Source organism: Artemia sp. Qi Xiang Cuo, chromosome 9 (genome assembly GCF_049724085.1).
Source record: "Artemia sp. Qi Xiang Cuo chromosome 9, ASM4972408v1, whole genome shotgun sequence".
Classification (NCBI taxonomy): domain Eukaryota; kingdom Metazoa; phylum Arthropoda; class Branchiopoda; order Anostraca; family Artemiidae; genus Artemia; species Artemia sp. Qi Xiang Cuo.
This window is the reverse complement of record NC_142802.1, coordinates 38,479,795-38,503,065: the sequence shown is the minus strand read 5'-3', so window position 1 is coordinate 38,503,065 and position 23,271 is coordinate 38,479,795. Positions and strand designations below refer to the sequence as shown.

At 36.5% G+C, this 23,271-nt stretch overlaps 1 protein-coding gene across 1 annotated transcript in view; it reads left to right on the top strand.

Annotated features, from left to right (window-relative positions):
- LOC148948629 (uncharacterized) overlaps positions 1-23,271 on the top strand; it is a 242,716-nt gene that overhangs the window by 22,094 nt on the left and 197,351 nt on the right. The gene's annotated exons all lie outside the window — the stretch shown is intronic.

The window sequence follows — 23,271 nt, the reverse complement described above, 5'->3', positions numbered from 1 at the left end:
AAACAAGAGTTTGGGTATCGTTTCACTGCAGAAGCCTAAAACGTACTGCGTCATTGGCGCTTTACTGAAAACGAAATATATTACAAATGTTTTCTTTTGTACTTAATATTGAAAATAAATATTAAAATTACAATATTAAAATTGTAGTTATTTTTATTAGATTCAAATTTGATTTGCATATTCAATTTAAGTTTCACTCGTTTTAAGATTTATTTATTCGTTTACATTAATATATACTGTATGTTTGTTCGCATTGATTATTTATTTAATTTCTGTTCGTTTTAAGTTTCATTTATACTTTAATAGCAAAATATTTGTTTTCGTTTTAAGCTTGATTTTCATATTCAATCTAAGCATTACTCGCTTTAAGATCTATTTATTCATTTATATTATTACTTGTTGTATGTTTTTTGCTATGATTGTTTATTTAATTTCTATTCGTTTTGGGTTTCATTTATTCTTTAATAGTAATTTCTGGTCGATTTGAGTTTAAATTTTAACATGTATTTTTATATCCTGAGCTTAAGTTTAAAATGGCCTTTAATTTTATTTTAAAAACTTATTTTTCGGAAATTATGTTTAAATTAATTTCTTTTCGTTTTTTATTACAAAAAGATTCAAGTTTTTATTACATGGGGGGAGGGGTGCTTACTTTACGATTATTCTTGACTTTAAAAAAAGGATCTAGAACTTTCAATTTAAATCGAATGAGGCTTTTTTAAAAGTCTATACGATTACCTCTTTGATAAAAACCTTATATATGAACAATAGACAGCTTGCATATTTTGTGGACAGCGATTGACAACAATGAATGGATTGAAAAAAATAGCTCCAATAAGGGTGTTTAGACCATTTCACTTGCTGACACAAAGGGATCACGACTGTTTGGAATTGACCTTAATAGGAATTTGTGTGCCAAAGCAATTTTGAATCTATCACAGAGTATGTATTTTAACCTTATAATTGGATAATTATAATAGATTTCCTATGTGTTCTTCCCATGCAAAACCCCTTCCCATAAGTTATAAACCTCCCTTAATAAGTTATGCCCCAGGGCATACCTTACAACGCCTACCCCTGGGCTCTGGTAGGCTTCGTCGACACCGGAGTTTTTTGTTATCAGAACTTTGAAGTATTTTAACAAAATGTCTATCTCAAAATTTTTATCTGATGCATTTAGGGCGTGGAGGAGGGAGAGGGGCTAATTGCCCTTCAATCTCTGTTGACTCTTAAAAAGTGAACAAGAACTTTCAATTTTCAATCAAATGGGCCCTCTCTAAAGTTTATACGAGCATCCCTTCCATAAGAAACAATATGAATGATTCGGAGAATCCTTAAATTACAACCCTTGCCCTGAGGGCTTTGGGGGATTTGTAATCCTCAAAGACCTAATTTCCAGAACTTAAAACTACGTTTAATAAAATGGCTGTCTTAAAATTTTGATTGGATGTGTTTGGGGAAAAGGTCGGTGTGATAGAGGGGTTAGTTGCCCTCAAATCACTTTTGACTATTAAAAAGGGCACTAGCCCTTTAATTTCCAATCGAATGAGCCTGTTTTGAAGTTTCTACGACAACACCTTCTATAAAAACCTTATATGGCCCCAGGGCATAACTTAAAACCCTTGCCTTGAGGGTTGTGGCGGAGTGTCCTCCTTAAAAATATATTTTGAATCTGGAAATCAACTACGCTGAACAAAATGGCTATCTGAAAATTTTGATTGGATGTGTATGGGGAAATGATGGTCGTGGGGGGGGAGGGGCTAGTTACACTCCAATCACTTTTAACTATTAAAAAGGGCACTAGCTCTTTAATTTCCAATCGAATGAGCATGTTTTGAAGTTTCTACGACCATGCCTTCTATAAAAACCTTATATGCCCCCCAGGGCATAACTTGAAACCCTTGCCCTGAGGGTTATGGGGGAGTATCAGTAGAGAGGGGGGTTCTACTCCGGTACGAACCACGTGGTTTATGGTTTTCTCACTGAGAATGAAAAAACAGGAATTTTCTCACTTGAAAAACCAGGAACTTTGTCACATTTATGTCTGTTTTCATGGTTTTTGTCAGTGAGAATGAAAAAACAGGAACTTTCTCACATTTATGTCTGTTATTATGGATTTTGTCAGTGAGAATGGAATAACAGAAACTTTCTCACATTTACGGATGTCAACAGCAATTTATGATACTGTCAACATTTCTCCAGGAATAGATCCAAGTCATTAATGTCTTTGCCTCGGAAACAGCTCTTTTGGTCGAACTCCAAAAGATATTAATAACCAAACGCCATGGAAACAATTCTCCAAGAAATATCTTAGCGATGAATTGTTTTAGCGCGGGAATCAGGGTTCTTATTAATTTGAAATGCCTCAGCGCAGAGATGCCAAAAACAAAAGGAACACGCTGAATTTACGTTTAGGGATTATTTGGGCGAAACTGTTTTAGACAGGTTATGGAATTATTTCGGCGAAACAGTTAGAGACATTTTAAAAGAAGATTTTAGGAAAGGTTTTAGAAGAGAATTTGAGGGTCAAACTCTGTGGTCGTTATAATACACAAGTTCCATTTGAACAGTGTTGTGAGGTCCTCTACCCCAACCCCAAAGGTTCCGATCCCTCTACCCCTACCCCGAAGGAAGCCACCGGTCCTCAAACGTCCACTGGGCTCCCAAAGGGCCCCCCGGCCCTCAAGGTTCCCCCAGACCCCCCCCCCCCGGGGCCCAAAGGGCCCGTCCCCCCTTTGGCCCCCCAAAGGGGCCCCTCTCCCTCCATCTCCTCCCTCCTCCCATCCCCTCCTCCTCCTCCTCCTCCTCCTCCTCCTCCTCCTCCTCCTCCTCCTCCTCCCCTCCCCTCCTCCCCTCCCCTTTCCCTCCCCCATTTTTTATACTTTTTTTGTGCATTGAGACACAGAACGACCCCCTCCCCCTGCCCCCTCCCCCTCCAAAGGTCTGATTTTTCAAAGTTCATTTTGAATTTCCTTCGTTGAAATGCAAGAGTTGGAATGTTTCAGTAGTGTTTGGTTGTGGTTTACCTTGTGACAGTTTCAGTTTCTTGATTTTTATAAGTTCTTTTTGAATTTCTTTATTTGAAATGCAAGAGTTGGATTATTTCAGTAGTGTTTGGTTGTGATTTACCTTGTCACAGTTACATTTTCTTGATTTTTCAAAGTTCATTTTGAATTTTCTTCGTTGAAATGCAAGAGTTGGAATGTTTCAGTAGTGTTTGGTTGTGGTTTACCTTGTCACAGTTACATTTTCTTGATTTTCCAAAGTTCATTTTGAATTTCTTTCGTTGAAATGCAAGAGTTGGAATATTTCAGTAGTGTTTCGTTGTGGTTTACCTTGTCACAGTTACATTTTCTTGATTTTTCAAAGTTCATTTTGAATTTCTTTCATTGAAATGCAAGAGTTGGAATATTTCAGTAGTGTTTGGTTTACCTTGTCACAGTTACATTTTCTTGATTTTTCAAAGTTCATTTTGAATTTATTTCGTTTAAATTAAAGAGTTGGAATATTTCAGTAGTGTGTGGTTGTGGTTTACATTGTCACAGTTACATTTTCTTGATTTTTCAAAGTTCATTTTGAATTTGTTTTGTTGTAAGGCAAGAGTTTGAATATTTCATTAGTGTGTTGTTGTGGTTTACCTTGTCACAGTTAAATTTTCTTGATTTTTCAAAGTTCATTTTGAATTTCTTTCGTTGAAATGCAAGAGTTGTAATATTTAATTAGTGTTTGGTTGTGGTTTACATTTTAACAGTTAAATTTTCTTTATTTTTAAAATTTCATTTTTAATTTATTAATATGAATTTAAAGATTTGTACTATTTAAGTATTGTTTCGTTGTGTTTACCTTGTCACAGTTGCATTTTCTTGATTTTTCAAAGTTCATTTTGAATTTCTGTCATTGAAATGTAAGAGTTTGAATATTTCAGTAGTGTTTGGTTGTGGTTTTCCTAGTCACAGTTTCATTTTCTTGATTTTTCAAAGTTCATTTGAATTTCTTTCGTTGAAATGCAAGAGTTGGAATATATTAGTAGTGTTTGGTTGTGGTTTACCTTGTCGCAGTTACATTTTTTTGATTTTTCAAAGCTCATTTTGAATTTCTTTCGTTGAAATGCAAGAGTTGGAATATTTTAGTAGTGTTTGGTTGTGGTTTACCTTGTCACAGTTACATTTTCTTGATTTTTCAATGTTCATTTTGAATTTCTTTCGTTGAAATACAAGAGTTGGAATATTTCACTAGTGTTTGGTAGTGGTTTACCTTTTCAGTTACATTTTCCTGATTTTTCAAAGTTCATTTTGAATTTTTTTCGTTGAAATGCAAGAGTTGGAATATTTCAGTAGTGTTTGGTTGTGGTTTACCTTGTCACAGTTACATTTTCTTGATTTTTCAAAGTTCCTTTTGAATTTCATTCGTTGAAATGCAAGAGTTGGAATATTTCAGTAGTGTTTGGTTGTGGTTTAAATAGTGTCATTTACATATTAAAGATATTTCAAAGTTAAAATATAATTTATGTAGTTTAAATGAAAGAGATTGACTATTTCAGAATTGTGTGGTTGTGGTTTACCGTGTCACAGTTACATTTTCTGGATTTTTCAAAGTTCATTTGGAATTTCCTTTGTTGAAATGCAAGAGTTGGAATATTTCAGTAGTGTTTGGTTGTGGTTTACCTTGTCACAGTTACATTTTCTGGATTTTTCAAAGTTCATTTTGAATTTCCTTCGTTGAAATGCAAGAGTTGGAATATTTCAGTAGTGTTTGGTTGTGGTTTACCGTGTCACAGTTACATTTTCTTGATTTTTCAAAGTTCATTTCGAATTTCTTTTGTTGAAATGCAAGAGTTGGAATATTTCAGTAGTGTATGGTTGTGTTTTACCTAGTCACAGTTACATTTTCATGATTTTTCAAAGTTCATTTTGAATTTCTTTCGTTGAGATTCAATAGTTTGAATATTTCAGTCGTGTTTGGGTGTTTTTTACAATGTATCAGTTAAATTTTCTTGATTTTTCAAAGTTTATTTTGAATTTCATCGTTGAAATGCATAAGTTGGAATATTTCAGTAGCGTTTGGTTGTGGTTTACCATGTCACAGTTACATTTTCTTGATTTTTCAAAGTTCATTTTGAATTTCTTCTGTTGAAATGCAAGAGTTGGAATATTTCAGTAGTGTTTGGTTGTGGATTACCTTGTCACAGTTACATTTTCCTGATTTTTCAAAGTTGATTTTGAATTTCTTTCATTGAAATGCAAGAGTTGGAATATTTCAGTAGCGTTTGGTTGTGGTTTACCTTGTCACAGTTACATCTTCTTGATTTTTCAAAGTTCATTTAAATTTCATTGATTGAAATGAAAGAGTTGGAATATTTAAGTAGTGTTTTGTTGTGATTTACCTTGTCACAGTTAAATTTTCTTGATTTTTCAAAGTTCATTTTGAATTTCTTTCGTTGAAATGCAAGAGTTGGAATATTTCAGTAGTGTATGGTTATGGTATACCTTGTCACAGTTACATTTTCTTGATTTTTCAATGTTCATTTTGTATTTCGATGGTTGACATGCAAGAGTTGGACTAGTTCAGGAGTGTTTGGGTGTGGTTTACCTTGTCACAGTTACATTTTCTTTATGTTTAAAAGTTCATTTTGAATTTCTTTCATTGAAATGCAAGAGTTGGAATATTTCAGTAGTGTTTGGTTGTGGTTTACCTTGTCACAGTTACATTTTCTTAAACCATGTCACAGTTACATTTTCTGGATTTTTCAAAGTTCATTTTGAATTTCTTTCGTTGAAATGCAAGAGTTGGAATATTTCAGTAGTGTTTGGTTGTGGTTTACCTTGTCACAGTTACATTTTCTTTAACCATGTCACAGTTACATTTTATTGATTTTTCAAAGTTCATTTTGAATTTCTTTCGTTGAAATGAAAGAGTTGGAATATTTCAGTAGTATTTGGTTGTGGTTTACCTTGTCACAGTTACATTTTAATGATTTTTCAAAGTTTATTTTGAATTTCTTTCATTGAAATGCAAGAGTTGGAATATTTCACTAGTGTTTGGTTGTGGTTTACCTTGTCACAGTTACATATTCTTGATTTTTAAAAGTTCTTTTTGAATTTATTTCATTGAAATGCATGAGTTGGAATATTTCACTAGTGTTTGGTTGTGGTTTACCTTGTCACAGTTACATTTTCATGATTTTTCAAAGTTCATATTGAATTTCTTTCGTTGAAATGCAAGAGTTGTAATATTTCAGTAGTGTATGGTTATGGTATACCTAGTCACAGTTACATTTTCTTGATTTTTCAATGTTCATTTTGAATTTCTTTCGTTGAAATGCAAGAGTTGGAATATTTCAGTAGTGTTTGGTTATGGTTTACCTTGTCAAAGTTATATGTTCTTGATTTTTCAAAGATCATTTTGACTTTCTTTCGTTGAACATCAAGAGTTGGTATATTTCAGGAGTGTATGTTGTTGGTTTACATGGTATCAGTTACCGTTTCTTGAGTTTTCAAAGTTCATTTTGAATTTTATTCGTTGAAATGCAAGAGTTGGAATATTTCAGTAGTGTTTGGTTTTGGTTGACCTTGTCACAGTTACATTTTCTTGATTTTTCAAAGTTCATTTTGAATTTCTTTCGTTGAAATGCAAGAGTTGGAATATTTCAGTAGTGTTTGGTCGTGGTTTACCTTGTCACAGTTACAATTTCGTGATTTTTCAAAGTTCATTTTGAATTTCTTTCGTTGAAATGCAAGAGTTGGACTATTTCAGTAGTGTTTGGTTGTGGTTTACCTTGTCACAGTTACATTTTCTTGAATTTTAAAAGATCATTTTGAATTTCTTTCGTTGAAAAGCAAGATTTGGAATATTTCAGTAGTGTTTGCTCTTGGTTTACCTTGTCACAGTTACATTTTCTTTATTTTTCAAAGTTAATTTGAATTTATTTATTTGAAATGCAAGAGTTGGAATATTTCAGTAGTGTTTGGTTGTGCTTTACCTTGTCACAGTTACATTTTCTTGATTTTTCAAAGTTCATTTTGAATTTCTTTCGTTGAAATGCAAGAGTTGGAATATTTCAGTTGTGTATGGTTGTGGTAAACCTTGTCACAGTTACATTTTCTTGATTTTTCAATGTTCATTTTGAATTTCTTTCGTTGAAATGCAAGAGTTGGTATATTTCAGTAGTGTTTGGTTGTGGTTTACCTTGTCACAGTTACATTTTCTTGATTTTTCAAAGTTCATTTTGAATTTCTTTCGTTGAAATGCAAGAGTTGGAATATTTCAGTAGTGTTTGGTTGTGGTTTACCTTGTCACAGTTACATTTTCTTGATTTTTCAAAGTTCATTTTGAATTTCATTCGTTGAAATGCCAGAGTTGGCATATTTGAGTAGTGTTTGGTTGTGGTATACCTTGTCACAGTTACATTTTCATGATTTTTCAAAGTTCATTTTGAATTTCTTTCGTTGAAATGCAAGAGTTGAAATATTTCAGCAGTGTTTGGTTGTGGTTTACCTTGTCACAGTTACATTTTCTTGATTTTTCAAAGTTCATTTTGAATTTCTTTCGTTGAAATTCAAGAGTTGGAATATTTCAGTAGTGTTTGGTCGTGGTTTACCTTATCATAGTTACATTTTCTTGATTTTTCAATGTTCATTTTGAATTTATTTCTTTGAAATGCAAGAGTTGGAATATTTCAGTAGCGTTCGGTTGTGGTTTAACTTGTCACAGTTACATTTCTTGATTTTTCAAAGTTTATTTTGAATTTCTTTCGTTGAAATGCAAGAGTTGGAATATTTCAGTAGTGTTTGGTTGTGGTTTACCATGTCAGAGATAAATTTTCTTGATTTTTCAAAGTTCATTTTGAATTTCTTTCGTTGAAATGCAAGAGTTGAAATATTTCAGTAGTGTTTGGTTATGGTTTACCTTGTCACAGTTACATTTTCTTGATTTTTCAAAGTTCATTTTAAATTTCTTTCGTTGAAATGCAAGAGTTGGAATATTTCAGTAGCGTTTGGTAGTGGTTTACCTTGTCACAATTACATTTTCTTGATTTTTCAAAGTTCATTTTGAATTTCTTTCGTTGAAATGCAAGAGTTGGAATATTTCACTAGCGTTCGGTTGTGGTTTAACTTGTCACAGTTACATTTCTTGATTTTTCAAAGTTTATTTTGAATTTCTTTCGTTGAAATGCAAGAGTTGCAATATTTCAGTAATGTTTGGTTCTGGTTTACCTTGTCAAAGTTACATTTTCTTGATTTTTCAAAGTTCATTTTGAATTTCTTTGGTTGAAATGAAAGAGTTGGAATATTTCAGTAATGTTTGGTTGTGGTTTACCTTGTCACAGTTACATTTTCATGATTTTTCAAAGTTCATTTTGAATTTCTTTCGTTGAAAAGCAAGAGTTGGAATATTTCAGTAGTGTTTGCTTGTGGTTTAACTTGTCACAGTTACATTTTATTAATTTTCAAAGTTCTTTCGAATTTATTTCGTTGAAATATAATAGTTTGAATATTTCAGTAGAGTCTGGTTATGGTTTAACTTGTCACAGTTACATTCTCTTGATTTTTCAAAGTTCATTTTGAATTTCTTTCGTTGAAATGCAAGAGTTGGAATATTTCAGAAGTGTTTGGTTGTGGTTTACCTTGTCACAGTTAAATTTTCTTGATTTTTCAAAGTTCATTTTGAATTTCTTTCGTTGAAATGCAATAGTTGGAATATTTCAGTAGTGTTTGGTCGTGGTTTACCTTGTCACAGTTACATTTTCGTGATTTTTCAAAGTTTATTTTGAATTTTTTTCGTTGACATGCAAGAGTTGGACTATTTCAGTAGTGTTTGGTGGTGGTTTACCTTGTCACAGTTACATTTTCATGATTTTTCAAAGATCATTTTGAATTTCTTTCTTTGAAAAGCCAGTGTTGGAATATTTCTGTAGTGTTTGCTTATGGTTTACCTTGTCACAGTTACATTTTCTTGATTTTTCAAGGTTCATTGGAATTTCTTTCGTTGAAATGCAAGAGTTGGAATATTTCAGTAGTGTTTGGTTATGGTTTACCTTGTCACTGTTAAATTTTCTTGATTTTTCAAAGTTCATTTTTAATTTCTTTCGTTGAAATGCAAGAGTTGGAATATTTCAGTGGTGTATGGTTATGGTTTACCTTATCACAGTTACATTTTCTTGATTTTTCAAATTCATTTTGAATTTCTATCGTTGAAATGCAAAAGTTGGAATATTTCAGTAGTGTTTGGTTGTGGTTTACCTTGTCACAGTTACATTTTCCTGATTTTTCAAACTTCATTTTGAATTTCTTTCGTTGAAGTGCAAGAGTTGGAATATTTCAGTAGTGTTTGGTTGTGGTTTACCTTGTCACAGTTAAATTTTCTTGATTTTTCAAAGTTCATTTTGAATTTCTTTCGTTGAAATGCAAGAGTTGGAATATTTCACTAGGGGTTGGGTGTGGTTTACCTTGTCACATTTACACACATGTATACACATGTACACACATGTGCTTATCATGAGTGCTCATGATAAGTTAACCTAACCTTTTCCGGTGAGTATGGTTAGGTTAGACTAGATTAAGTTAGGTTAGGTTAGGTTAGCCTATGTACGCTTCACTTAGGTTAGCTTAGGTTAGGAGAGAGACAGGAAAAAAGTTAGGTTTCTGATTTGGTGTGGATAGGTTAGATTAAATTAGTTTCTTTGCAGTTCGGTTAGGCTAGGTTCGCCGCCGAACGCGAGCGACCTTCGGCTAACCTAGCATAACCTAACTTAACCTAACCTAACTTAATCTAACCTAACCTAATCATACACCTAACTTTTCGCATGTCTCTCACCTATCCTAAGCTAACCTAAGTGAAGCGTACGTAGGCTAACCTAACCTAACCTAATCTAACCTAACTTAATCTAGTCTAACCTAACCATACTCACCGGAAAAGGTTAGGTTAACTTATCATGAGCACTCATGATAAGCACATGTGTGTACATGTGTATACATGTGTGTAAATCGTTCTGTGTCTCAATGCACAAAAAAAGTATAAAAAATGGGGGAGGGAAGGGGAGGTGAGGAGGGGAGGGGAGGAGGAGGAGGAGGGGAGGGGAGGAGGGGAGGAGGGGTGAGGGGAGGAGGAGGGAGGAGATAGTTGGAGAGGGGCCCCTTTGGGGGGCCAAAGGGGGGAGGGGCCCTTTGGGCCCCGGGGGGGGGGGGTCTGGGGGAACCTCGAGGGCCGGGGGGGCCCTTTGGGAGCCCAGTGGACCTTTGAGGACCGGTGGCTTCCTTCGGGGTTGGGGTAGAGGGATCGGAACCTTTGGGGTTGGGGTAGAGGACCTCACAACACTGTTCAAATGGAACTTGTGTATTATAACGACCACAGAGTTTGACCCTCAAATTCTCTTCTAAAACCTTTCCTAAAATCTTCTTTTAAAATGTCTCTAACTGTTTCGCCGAAATAATTCCATAATCTGTCTAAAACAGTTTCGCCCAAATAATCCCTAAACGTAAATTCAGCGTGTTCCTTTTGTTTTTGGCATCTCTGCGCTGAGGCATTTCAAATTAATAAGAACCCTGATTCCCGCGCTAAAACAATTCATCGCTAAGATGTTTCTTTGAGAATTGTTTCCATGGCGTTTGGTTATTAATATCTTTTGGAGTTCGACCAAAAGAGCTGTTTCCGAGGCAAAGACATTAATGACTTGGATCTATTCCTGGAGAAATGTTGACAGTATCATAAATTGCTGTTGACATCCGTAAATGTGAGAAAGTTTCTGTTTTTTCATTCTCACTGACAAAATCCATAAAAACAGACATAAATGTGAGAAAGTTCCTGTTTTTTCATTCTCACTGACAAAAACCATAAAAACAGACATAAATGTGACAAAATTCCTGGTTTTTCAAGTGAGAAAATTCCTGTTTTTTCATTCTCAGTGAGAAAACCATAAACCACGTGGTTCGTACGGGAGTAGAACCCCCCTCTCTACTAGTATCCTCCTCAAAAATATATTTTCTATCTGGAAATCAACTACGCTGAACAAAATGGCTATCTCAAAATTTTGATTGGTTGTGTTTGGGGGAATGATGGGCGTAAGGGGGCTAGTTGCCCTCCAATCATTTTCGACTGTTAAAAAGGGCACTAGCCCTTTAATTTCCAATCGAATGAGTCTGTTTTGAAGTTTCTACGACAACGCCTTCTATAAAAACCTTATATGCCCCCAGGGCATAAATTAAAATCCTTACCCTGAGGGTTGTGGGGGGAGTATCCTCCTCAAAAATATATTTTCTATCTGGAAATCAACTACGCTGAACAAAATGGCTATCTCAAAATTTTGATTGGGTGTGTTGGGGGGAATGATGGGCGTGGGGGGGATAGTTGCCCTCCAATCATTTTCGACTATTAAAAAGGGCACTAGAACTCTCGATTTCCAATCGAATGAGCTTCTACGACGACCTCTTCCATATGAAGTGCCTCTGGGGGAAAAAAATAAATAATAAAACATTGGAGCCGTATGGCCTTTACTATAGGCAACGCTACAGCGTTGCCTCTGGTAGATTGTCTTTGAACTCCGTAATAATTAACGCCTTGAAACTTCGAAAATGGTAGGTCCCACGAATAATCTTTCTAAGAAAAATTCTGACACGTTTCTTAGTTGAAGGTCTCGAAATAGAATATTTCTCTTTAAAAATAATTTTATTCCTTATTTTCTTATCCATGCTTTTTTTTTTAAATAGTACCACGAATCAAAGCTAATGCTTTGTTATGTTTACTTAAAGGATGTAACCTAACCCAACCTGTGTTATTGTTCTCTAAAGTGCAGTTTCCGAGTAATGTGATAGTAAGAATGATTTAATTATTGTTTAATCAGTAAGAATGTCACGGAAATAAATCAATTGGAAAATTACATGACTCTACCGTATTATCCTTTATGACCGCTGCGTAACCAAATGCATAAAAACAAATTTTTCTATGATCCAAATTATCAGATACGAAGAAAAAATAGACTAATTAGCACAAGCACATGACCCCTCGCCCCGAAGATGAACATTTTCTATGATTTATTTTATCACAAATCATTCTACGCAGTAGAGATGGGAACGATTTTTTTTTTTTTTTTTTTTTATCCACAAAGGCACATCGCAATCAAATGACTCATTAGCAGACATATAGTTAGAAAAAGTATTAAAGCCATTCCGCCTAAGGTTAAAAGTGTGTGTCGATTCTTGCTTTTGAGTCGGAAAATTCTCGAACAATGAAACATAGAAGCCTACAAATTCCTGGACCGCAAAAGTTAACCGTCTAAAATTTCTTATGGAAAATAATCTTGGTAGCAGTTAACTCTCTAGAAAATTTCTAGCGAATCCAGGCACTTTTGTGCGTAAATCGTGTGGCATATTCCTCTGACAATCTTTCCATTATACCCAAAGTATACTTATTCCGTAAGATTTGAAGAGATTGAAGCACACTCATGCAAAGGCTGGAGAAGGGGTAATGCCTCTGGAAATCATTATTCAAAAATAGTTTTAATAGTTTTGTTCGGTTTAAGTCTTATATTCATAAGTCCTTGGGTCAAGAGATTTTGAATGATTTTTCAAACAGTTCGTAGTAAAGAACTGCAAGTAACGAGCGACCCGGTTCAATAGTAACCGAACCTCTAAAAAAGGAATTTTGATACCAATAGATACATTAAAAGAATCACATTTCTTATGCTGATTTCAAATATATAAGTTTCATCAAGTTTTGTCTCACTTATCAAAATTTACGCGCCTTAGAAAATTTGCCTTATTTTCGAAAAAAAGAGAAAAACACCCCCTCAAAGTCATAAAACCTAATGAAAATGACACCATCAGATTCAGCATATCGGATAACCCTTTTGAAGAGGTTTCAAGCTCCTATCTACAAAAATGTGTAATTTTGTATTTTTTGCCAGAAGAAAGATCACGGATGCGTGTCTATTTGTTTGTTTTTTGTTGTGTGTTTTTTTTTCCCCAAGGGTGATCGTATCGACACAGTGGTCTTAGAATATTGCGAGAGGGCTCATTCAAACGGAAGTTAAAGGTTTTAGTGCCCTTTTTAAGTAACCAAAATACTGGAGGGCAACTTGGCCCCCTCCCACGCTCATTTTTCCCAAAGTCACCCGATCAAAATTTTGAGATAACCATTTTGTTCAGCATGGTCGAAAAATATATCGATTATGTCTTTGGTGATAACTTAATCCCCACAGTTCCGGGGGAAGGGCTGCAAGCTATGAACTTTGTCCAATGTTTACATATAGTATTGGTTATTGGGAAGTATACAAACGTTTTCAGGGGGAATTTTTTCTGGTAGTTGGGGGGGGGGGGGGTAGGGGGTTACGTGGGAGGATCTTTACATGGAGTAAGTTTTCATGGGGGGAGGGGCATTTCTATGAAGGGGTGCCGGATTTTCCAGCATTATTTAAAAAACGATCAGAAATTAAATTAAAAAAACAAGTTTTCAACTGAAAGAACTTTTTTTGGTAAGAGCTATTTATTCTAATTAACGGCCTTTGTGATTAAGGGGTCATTCTTAAAGAATTGGAAAACAATTCGAAATTTAGCATAAAGAGCGCGGTATTGACTAGGGGGCGATCCCCCCTAATATACTTAATAAAAATATACGAATATAGAAGTTCTCTACGTAAGTTAATTCGTAAGTTACTAATATTTATTTCTAATAAAAACGTTCGTAAATAAAATCAAACAACTTTCGAGAAAGCCATTTAGCCAAAAAAATTAAAATTAATATACAAATTTCGTTTTAATTATTCATGTACGGTGAGCCAAAATCAAAATCTGCATTAATGTACAAACGTTCAGAAAATAAATTAAAAAAAAAAAGTTTTTTTAACTGAAAGTAAGGAGCGAAATTAAAACTTAAAACGAACAGAAATTATTCCGTATATGAAAGGGCTGTCCCCTCCTCAATGCCTCGCTCTTTACACTAGAGTTTGACTCTTTCTCACAACTCTATTTTTAGAAAAATAAACAACTTTAGCGTAAAGAGCGAGGCGTTGAGGAGGGGCAGCTCCCTTCATATACGGAATAATTTCTGTTCGTTTTAAGTTTTAATGTCGCTCCTTACTTTCAGTTAAAAAAAACTTGTTTTTTTTATTTAATCTTATGAATAGCTTAACACCTTATAGCCATTACTTTGAAAGTGGTTTTGATTTACAAACAGAAAGTTTTGGGACACGGACTCCCTAAAAAAACTGCCCCCAAAATCATCAAAACATTTTTTTTTCTAATGGACTTGATACATGTATCCTTAAGTCCTTGGACGAAGCAGGTAACAATGCACAAATAGTAAATTGATACAAATAAAAAAAAAAAAAAAATGTTCCTGAAAAGTTTTCCTGGGTGCAAACTATGTTCTGACCTTGGGAAGGCATAGGGGTTTGGAGCCCTTCTCATGTTAATTTTTGCTCGTTTTGAGTTTGACTCGGTTATTTATTGTAATTTCTGTTCGTTTTTGGTTTCATGTATTCATTGATAGTGATTTGTGGTGGTTTCACGCTTGGTAGATTATTTGATTTTTTTTGCTCATTTTTCGTTTGATGGAGTTCTCTACTTTTCTTTGAAAAACTTATTTTATGGAAAAAGTTTTTTTTAATTAATTTCTGTTCATTTTATATTGATATAGTATTTTCAGGGAAAAATAAAATAATTCTTTAAATCTTATCGTTTTTTTAAGACTTTATAGTTTGGCCTGCTATTTGTATAGATAGATAGATAGATAGATATTTATTGCAACAAAAGCCGTTTCGGGCCATGGCAAAATAACAAAAAAAAAACACACACACATTAAATTACTCACAATTCATCAAAAAAGTTTCTCTATGTGCCATACCCACTCTTACAAATTTACCCAACCTTCTAAAATCATCAAAATTTCTACTTTTTAAAATTTTTTCAAACCAATCCACCCCTCCAAAATCTGTTGAAAACACTTCCCTCCTCAAATTTCTTAACTCTTGGCATGTACCCATAAAATGGATAAGATCTTCCTCCTCACCACACATAGGACACCGGTAAGGACCATTTTTAATCCTATAATTCCCAATATATTTCCTCCTTTCTTCAATACCCAAAAAATTACCACGAACCGAAATTACCCATCTTAAATCCTCACTACTCATCCCCGCTTTAAAGTAAACTTCCTCCCCCCAAACCTCCTTTGCCAGCCCATACAGCCACAGGGACGCCGAGGATGATTTCTGATTCTGCCACCTTTGAATTTCCTGCTCTATTAGTCTATCCTTTACCATTTTTGCAACTAGCCCCACTTCCACACCTAGCCCCAATAATGAAGACAAATTTTCAACAATTTTCAACAAGATACACCCTTTTAAAAATCTGGACACAAATAGTAGTGTTTAATTTAGTGTTTAAATAGTAGTCTTTAATTTTTAATTAGTGTTTTTTAATCAAGAGGAAGAGTTTCATGTCTCCTCCAGTTGACCTGAATAGAAAACTTGGTACCATTCTAAAAAAAAAAAAAAATATGTTTATTTTCTTTGATAGCCTGGATACACTTACACTATTTTGATTTGGTCTAATTTCAAGAGCAGAAGTAGCCCCGAAAGTTTGAACATAATACCCTCTGTCGTTCTTTGGATACTGCTGAGATGCTTTATTGGGAGTTAGCATTAACGCAGTACATTTTGATTTTATTTTAAGGAAGAATTAATTTTTTAAACATATTAGGTAAATGAAACGTTGGGCGTAGAAAGCGTACTAGTTGCCCTCCCATCACTTTCGAATAATAAAAAGGGCTTTAGCCCTTTCTATTTTCAATCGAATGAGTTCTTTTCGAAATTCCTAAGACAACTCCTTCGATGCGAAGTGCCCTGGTCTAAACAAAAACAAAAAAAAATAATAATAGTAAGACATTGTACCCACGTCGATCTTTATTATAAAAATGTCAAGCTTTCCAATCACTTTCGTCTGTTAAAAAGGGCAATGAGCCTTTTTTGAGTTTCTACGACAGCGCTTTCTATAAACATCTTATATGCCCCAGGGCATAAATTACAACCCTTACCCTGAGGGCTGTGAGGGGGTTGTAAACCTCAAAGATGTAATTTCCAGAACTTTCAACTACGTTAAACAAAATGCCTATCTCAAAATTTGATTGGATGTGTTTGGGGAAATGGTGGGTGTGAGAGGGGTGTTAGTTGCTCTCCAAACACTTTCAACTATTAAAAAAGGCAATAGCCATTCCAATTTCCAATCGAATGAGCCCTTTTGAACTTTCTACGACAACGTTTTCAATAAAAACCTTATATGCCCCAGGGCATAATTTACAATCCTTGCCCTGAGGGCTGGGGGAGTAGTGTCATCCTCAAAGACCTAATTTCCAGAACTTTAAACTACGTTGCAGAAAATTACTATCTCAAAATTTTGATTGGATTTGTTTAGGGAAATGTTGGGTGTGAGAGGGGGGTTAGTTGTACTCCAATCACTTCTGACTATTAAAAAGGGCACTAGCCCTTTCAATTTCCGATCGAATGCGCCCTTTTTGAAGTTTCTACAACAACGCTTTCTATAAAACCCTTATATGCCTCAGGGCATAACTTACAACCCTTGACCTGAGGGCTGTGAGGGGGTTGTCATCCTCAAAGACATAATTTCCCGACCTTTCAACTACGTTGAAAAAAATGGCTATCTCATAATTTTGATTGAATGTGTTTGGGAAATGGTGGGCGTGAGAGGGGGGTTATGTGCCAATCACTTTCGACCATCAAAAAGGGCACAAGCCGTTTCAATTTCCAATCGAATGATTTCTTTTTGTAGTTTCTACGACAACGCTTTCTATAAAAAAAAAACTTTATATGCCCCCAGGACATAACTTACAACCCTTGTCATAAGGGCTGTGGGGAGAGTGTCATCCTCAAAAACATAATTTCCAGAATTTTTAACTACGTCGAACAAAAGGCTATCTCAAAATTTTGATTGGATGTGTTTGAAGAAATGGTGGGTGTGAGAGGGGTGTTAATCCTCCAATCACTTTTGACTATTAAAAAGGGCACAAGCCCTTCTAGTTGCCAATCGAATGAGCCCTTTTTGAACTTTCTACATCATCACTATCTATAAAAGTCTTATATGCCCCCAGGACATAACTTACAACCCTTGCCCCAAGGGCTGTGAGGGGGTTATCATCCTCAAAGACCTAATTTTTTAAACTTTGAACTACGTTGTACAAAATGGCTATCTAAAAATTTTGATTGGATGTGTTTTGGGAAGGTGGGCGTGAGAGGAGGTTTAGTTGCCGTCAAATCATTTTCGACTATTAAAAAGGGCCCTAGCCCTTTGAATTTCCAATTGAGTGAGCCCTTTTTCAAGTATCTACGACAAAGCTTTCAAACCATATATGCCCCCAGGGCATAACTTACAACCCTTACACTGAGGGTTGTGTGGGGAGTGTCATCCTCTTAGATATAATTTCCAAACCGTTCAACTACTTTTAACAGAATGGCTACCTCGAAATTTTAATTGGATGTGTTTGGATAAATGGTGGTCGTGGAAGGGATGTTAGTTGCCTTCCAGTCACTTCCGACTATTAAAAAGGGCACTAATCATTTCAGTCTCCAATCAAATGAGCCCTTTCTGAAGTTTCTATGACAACACTTTCTATAAAAACCTTATATGTCCACAGGGCATAATTTACAACCCTTGCTCTGAGGGCTGTAGGGGGGGGGGTTGTCACCCTCAAAAACCTTATTTCCAGAAATTTCAACTACGTTGAACAAAATGGCTATCTCAAAATTTTGATTGGATGTGCTAGGGGAAAAAGTGGGCGTGAGAGGGGGGTTAGTTGCCTCAAATCAATTTCGACTATTTAAAAGGGCACTAGCCCTTTGAATTTCCAATTGAATGAGCCCTTTTTGAAATTTCTACGACCACGCTTTCTATAAAAACCTTATATGTCCCCAAGGCATAACTTACAACCCTTGCCCTCAGAGCTGTGAGGGAGCGTCCTCCTCAAAAACATAATTTCTATCTGGAAATCAACTACGCTGAACAAAAGGGTTATCTCAAAATTTGGAATGGATTTGTTTGGGGAAATTGTGGGTGTGGAAGGGGTGTTAGTTGCCTTCCAATCACTCGACTATTAAAAAGGACACACGCCACTCCAATTTCCAATCGAATGAGCCCTTTTCAAAGTTTTTATGACAACTCCTTCGATACGAAGTGCCCTTGTCTAAAAGAAAAAAAAATATTACATTGTGCCGACATCGTTCTTTACCTAGGCAGCGCTAATGCGCTGCCTATGATAATAAATGTATAAAAGAAACTACTTTTGAAATTATAACTAATCAAAATCATCGTAAATATTAGATGTACTACCTAGCTCTTAACTATTACTCTTGATGTTAACACACTTTTATGTAAAATAATGAACATTTTCAAATGTATAAACTCTTTATCGAACTGGTTCCAGACTGAATGCGTTCATTTAAGTATATTTTTTAAGAGTTTTCTTTATACTCTAGCCATTATTAAAACACTAAATTTGTTGCATTCTGTTAAGCTTTCATTTGTTTTTAACAAGTGAGTTATGGAGTGCAAGACAATGTGCTAAAGAAAGAAACACACGGTCGTATGGGTATGTGTCTATGGAAATTGGTAATTGTTCATAAGACAATCAGTGATTTCATATGGCATTTTTAATCTGAAATCGTGTTCTGCATTATAAAATTGCCAAGAAGGCAGTTTACTAAGGGACAATATTTTATGCTTCTTAAGAATTGTACTAGAGTTTTGGAATAAAACTTTTTGGTGAGCGTTCTTTCTAGTTTCTACAGCTATTGGTTCAGTGCAACTATCAGAGGCAACGCCATAGCCTTGCCTATAGTAACGGCCATACGGCTCCAATGTTTATTATTATTTTTCCTAGAGGACTTCATATGCAAGGGGTCGTCGTATAAACTTCAAAGGGGGCTCATTCAATTGGAAATCGAGAGTTCTAGTGCCCTTTCTAAAAGTCCAAAGTGATCGGAGGGCAACTAGCTCCCCCCTCCCACGCCTTTTTTCCCAAATACATCCAGTACAAATTTTGACGTTGCCATTTTGTTAAGAATAGTTCAAAGATCATATAACAAAACTCCGAGGTCGACACAAGCCCTCAGGGCCCGGGGCAGACGTTGTAAGTTATGCCCTGGGGGCAAATATGATTCTTATAGAAGGGATGATCGTAATACATTCAGAGAGGGCTCATTTTATTGAAAATTAAATGTTCTGGTTCATTTCTTAGAGACAATAAAGATCGGAGGGCAATTAGCCCACCCCCTTACGCCCTTTTTCCTCAATTGCATCAGATATAGATCTTGTGACAGCCATTTTGTTAAAAATAATGCAAAGGTCAGACAACAAAATTCCGATGTCAGCACACACTCCCTCCCCCCCCCCCCAGGGGCGGGCGTTGTAAGTTGTAAGCCCTGGGGGCATAAAACGTTCTTATGGAAGGGATGCTCGTATAAACTCCAAACAGGGCTCATTTTATCGGAAATTGAAAGTTCTAGTTCAGTTTCCATAAGTCAAAAGTGATACGAGGGCAGCTAGCCCTCCCCCACCCTTTTTCCACAAATGCATCAGATACAAATTTTGAGATAGACATTTTGTTAAAAATAGTTCAAACTTCAGATAAAAAAAAACTCAGTTGTCGACACAGCCCCATAGGGCTCGAGGGAAGGCGTTGTGAGTTATGCCCTGGGGGCATATATGGTTGCTATGGAAGAGATGCTCGTATAAACTTTTTAGAGGGCTCATTTGATCGGAAATTGAAAGTTGTAATTCACTTTTTAAGAGTAAAAAATAATCAGAGGGCAGCTAACCCCTCCCCCTACCCCGCCCTTTTCCCCCCAAATGTATCAGATAAAAATTAGGGATAGCCATTTTTTTAAAATAGTTCAATGATCAGATAACAAAATTTCCTGTGTCGACACAGCCCCTCAAGGCCTGGGGGCAGGCGTTGTAAGTTGTGCCCTGGGGGTATATATGGTTCTTATGGAAGGGATGCTCGTATAAACTTCAGAGAGGGCTCATTTGTTTGTACACTCACAGTTCCAATTCACTTTTAAGGAGTCAAAAGAGATCGGAGGGCAACTGTCCTCCCCCCCCTCCACTCCGTTTTATCCCCAAAATGAATGAAATAGAAATTTTCAGATAGCCATTTTGTTAAAAATAGATGAAAGGTTAGATAACAAAAACTCTGGTGTCGGCGAAACCCCCCAGGGTAAGGAGGCAAGCAGTGTAAGTTATGCCCTGGGGGCATAACTGATGTTCACTTTAAGAGTCCACGGGGATTGGGGGGCTGCTAGCCTCTCCACCCAGCGCCCTTTTATCCAAAAATGCATCAGATAAAATATTTGAGATATCAATTTTGTTAAAAATAGTTCAAGGGTCAGATAACAAAATTTCCTATGTCAACACAACGCCCCAGGGACCGGGGGCAGGCGTTGTAAGTTATGCCCTGTGGCATATGTGGTTCTTATGTAAGGGATGCTCATATATACTTCAGTGAGGGCTAATTTGTTTGCAAATTGAAAGTTCTTGTTCACCTTTTGAGAGTCGAAAGAGATCGGAGGGCAACTAGCGCCCCCACCCCCATACCCCTTTGCCCCAAATGCATCAGATAAAAATTTTGAGATAGCTATTTTTTTGAAAATAGTTAAAAGGTCAGATAACAAAAACTCTGGTGTCGATACAACCCCCCAAGGGCCCGGGGGCAGTTGTTATAAGGCCCTGGGGGCTTATATGGTTCTTACGGAAGGGATGCTCGTATAAGCTTGAAAAAGGGCTCATTTGATTGGAAATTGGAAGTTCTAGTTTGGTTTTTATGAATCAAAAGAGATCTAAGGGCAACTAGCCCCCCCCCTACGCTATTTTTTCCCAGGCCCATCCAAATAAATTTTGAGATATACATTCCTTAAAACATAGTTGAAACATCAGATAACAAATCTCCGATGTCGACACAACCCCCTAGGGCCTGGGGGCAGGCGTTGCAAGTTATGCCCTGGGGGCATATAAGGTTCTTATGGAAGGGATGCTCGTATAAACTTCAAAGAGGGCTCATTTGATTGGGAATTGAAAGTTGTAGTTCACTTTTAAGAGTCAAATGTGATCAGAGGCCTGCTAGCCTTCCCCCTCCCCCAAAGCCCTTTTTCCCACAAATACATCAGATAAAATTTTGAGATAGCTATTTTGTTAAAAATAGGTCAAGGGTCAGATAACCAAATTTTCTGTGTCGGCACGGTCGGAGTCAAAAGAGATTGAGGGCAACTAGCCACCCTACTTCCTTTTCCCCCAAATGTATCAGATCAAAATTTTGAGATAGCCATTTTATTAAAAATAGTTAAAAGGTCAGAAAAAACTCTAGTGTCGACACAATCCCCCAGGGCCCAGGGGCAGTCCTTGTAGGTTATGCCCTGGAGGCATATATGGTTCTTACGGAAGGGATGATTGTATAAGCTTCAAAAATGGCTCATTTAGTTGGAAATTGAAAGTTCTAGTTCACTTTTTAAGAGTCAAAAGTGATCGGAGGGCAGCTAGCCCTCTCCCCCGCCCTTTTCCCTCAAATGCATCATATAACAATTTTGAGATAGACATTTTTAAAAGAAATAGTTCAAGTCATATAACAAAAACCTTGGTGTCGAGACAGCCCCCAGGATCCGGGGCAAGGGCGGATCCAGGATTTTTTTTGCAATACAAGGGGTGCCAGGGGTGCAAAACAAGTTGATCCGAAAAAAAAATTTAGAGAGGGGGGCAAAATAGGTTGATCCGATTAACTTGCGTTTGGAGCATATTTAATTAACGCAAACTTTAGTTAATCAAGTAAATTACACTACTTTAAACTACGCTGTGAGGGGACACCCCCTCGCCCCTCTCTGGATCCGCCACTGGTCCGGCGCCAGTCATTGTAAGTTATGCCCTGGGAGCATATAGAGTTCTTATAGAAGGGATGCTCGTATAAACTACAAAGAGGGCTCATTTGATTGGAAATAGAAAGTTGTAGTTCACTTTTTAAGAGTCAAAAGTGATCCGAGGCCTTCTAGCCTCCCCCTCCCCCAACACCCTTTTCCCCACAAATGCATCAGATAATGTTTTTAGATAGCTATTTTGTTAAAAATAGTTCAAGGGTCAGATAACAAAATTTCCTATGTCGACACGATCGGAGTCAAAAGAGATCGGAGGGCACCTAGCCCCCCCCCCCCTCCACGTCCTTTTATCCCAAATGTATCAGCCAAAATTTTTATATAGCTATTTTTTTTTAAATAATGAAAAGGTCAGATAACAAAAACTCTGGTGTCGACACAACCCCCCAGAGCCCAGGGGCAGTCGTTGTAAGTTATACCCTGGGGGCATATATGGTTCCTACGGAAGGGATTGTCGTATAAGCTTCAAAAATGGCTCATTTGGTTGGAAATTGAAAGTTCTAGTTTGGTTTTTAAGAGTCAAAAGAGATCCAAGAGCAACTAGCCCCCCCCCCCCGCCCTTTTTTCACTAAATCCATCCAAATAAATTTTGAGATAGGAATTTTTTAAAACATAGTTGAAACATCAGATAATAATAACTTCGGTGTTGACACAACCCCCCAGGGCCCGGGGGCAGAGGTTGTAAATTATGTTCTGGGGGCATATATGGTTTTTATGGAAGGGATGTTCGTATAAGCTTCAAGTAGAGGTCATTTCATTGGAAATTGAAAGCTCTAGTTGACTTTTTAAGAGTAACAAGTAATCGGAGGGCAACTAGCCCCTCCCCCTCCACGCCTTTTTTCCCCAAACCCATCTGATAGAATTTTTCAAATGACCATTTTGTTAAAAATAGTTCAAAGGTCAGATAACGAAAACTCCGGTGTCGACACAACCCCCGCCCCCCCTGGGCCTGGGGTTAGGCGTTGTAAGTTATCCCCTGGGGGCAAATATGGTTCTTATAGAATGTATGCGCGTATAAACTTCAGAGAGGGCTCATTTGATTGGAAATTAAAAGTTCTAGTTCACCTTTTCAGACTCAAAAGAGATCGGAGGCAACTATCCCCTCCCCCCGCACCTTTTTCCCCAAACCCAGCCAATCAAACTTTTGAGATGATCAATTTAAAAAAAAGTTCAAACATCAAATATCAAAACTCCGGGGTCGGCACAACCCCCCAGGACCCGGGACAGGCATTGTAAGTTATGCCCTGGGGGAATATATTGTTCTTATAGAAGGGATACTCGTATAAACTTCAGAGAGGGCACATTTTATTGAAATTTGAAAGTTGTAGCTCACTTCTATGGAGTCAAAAGAG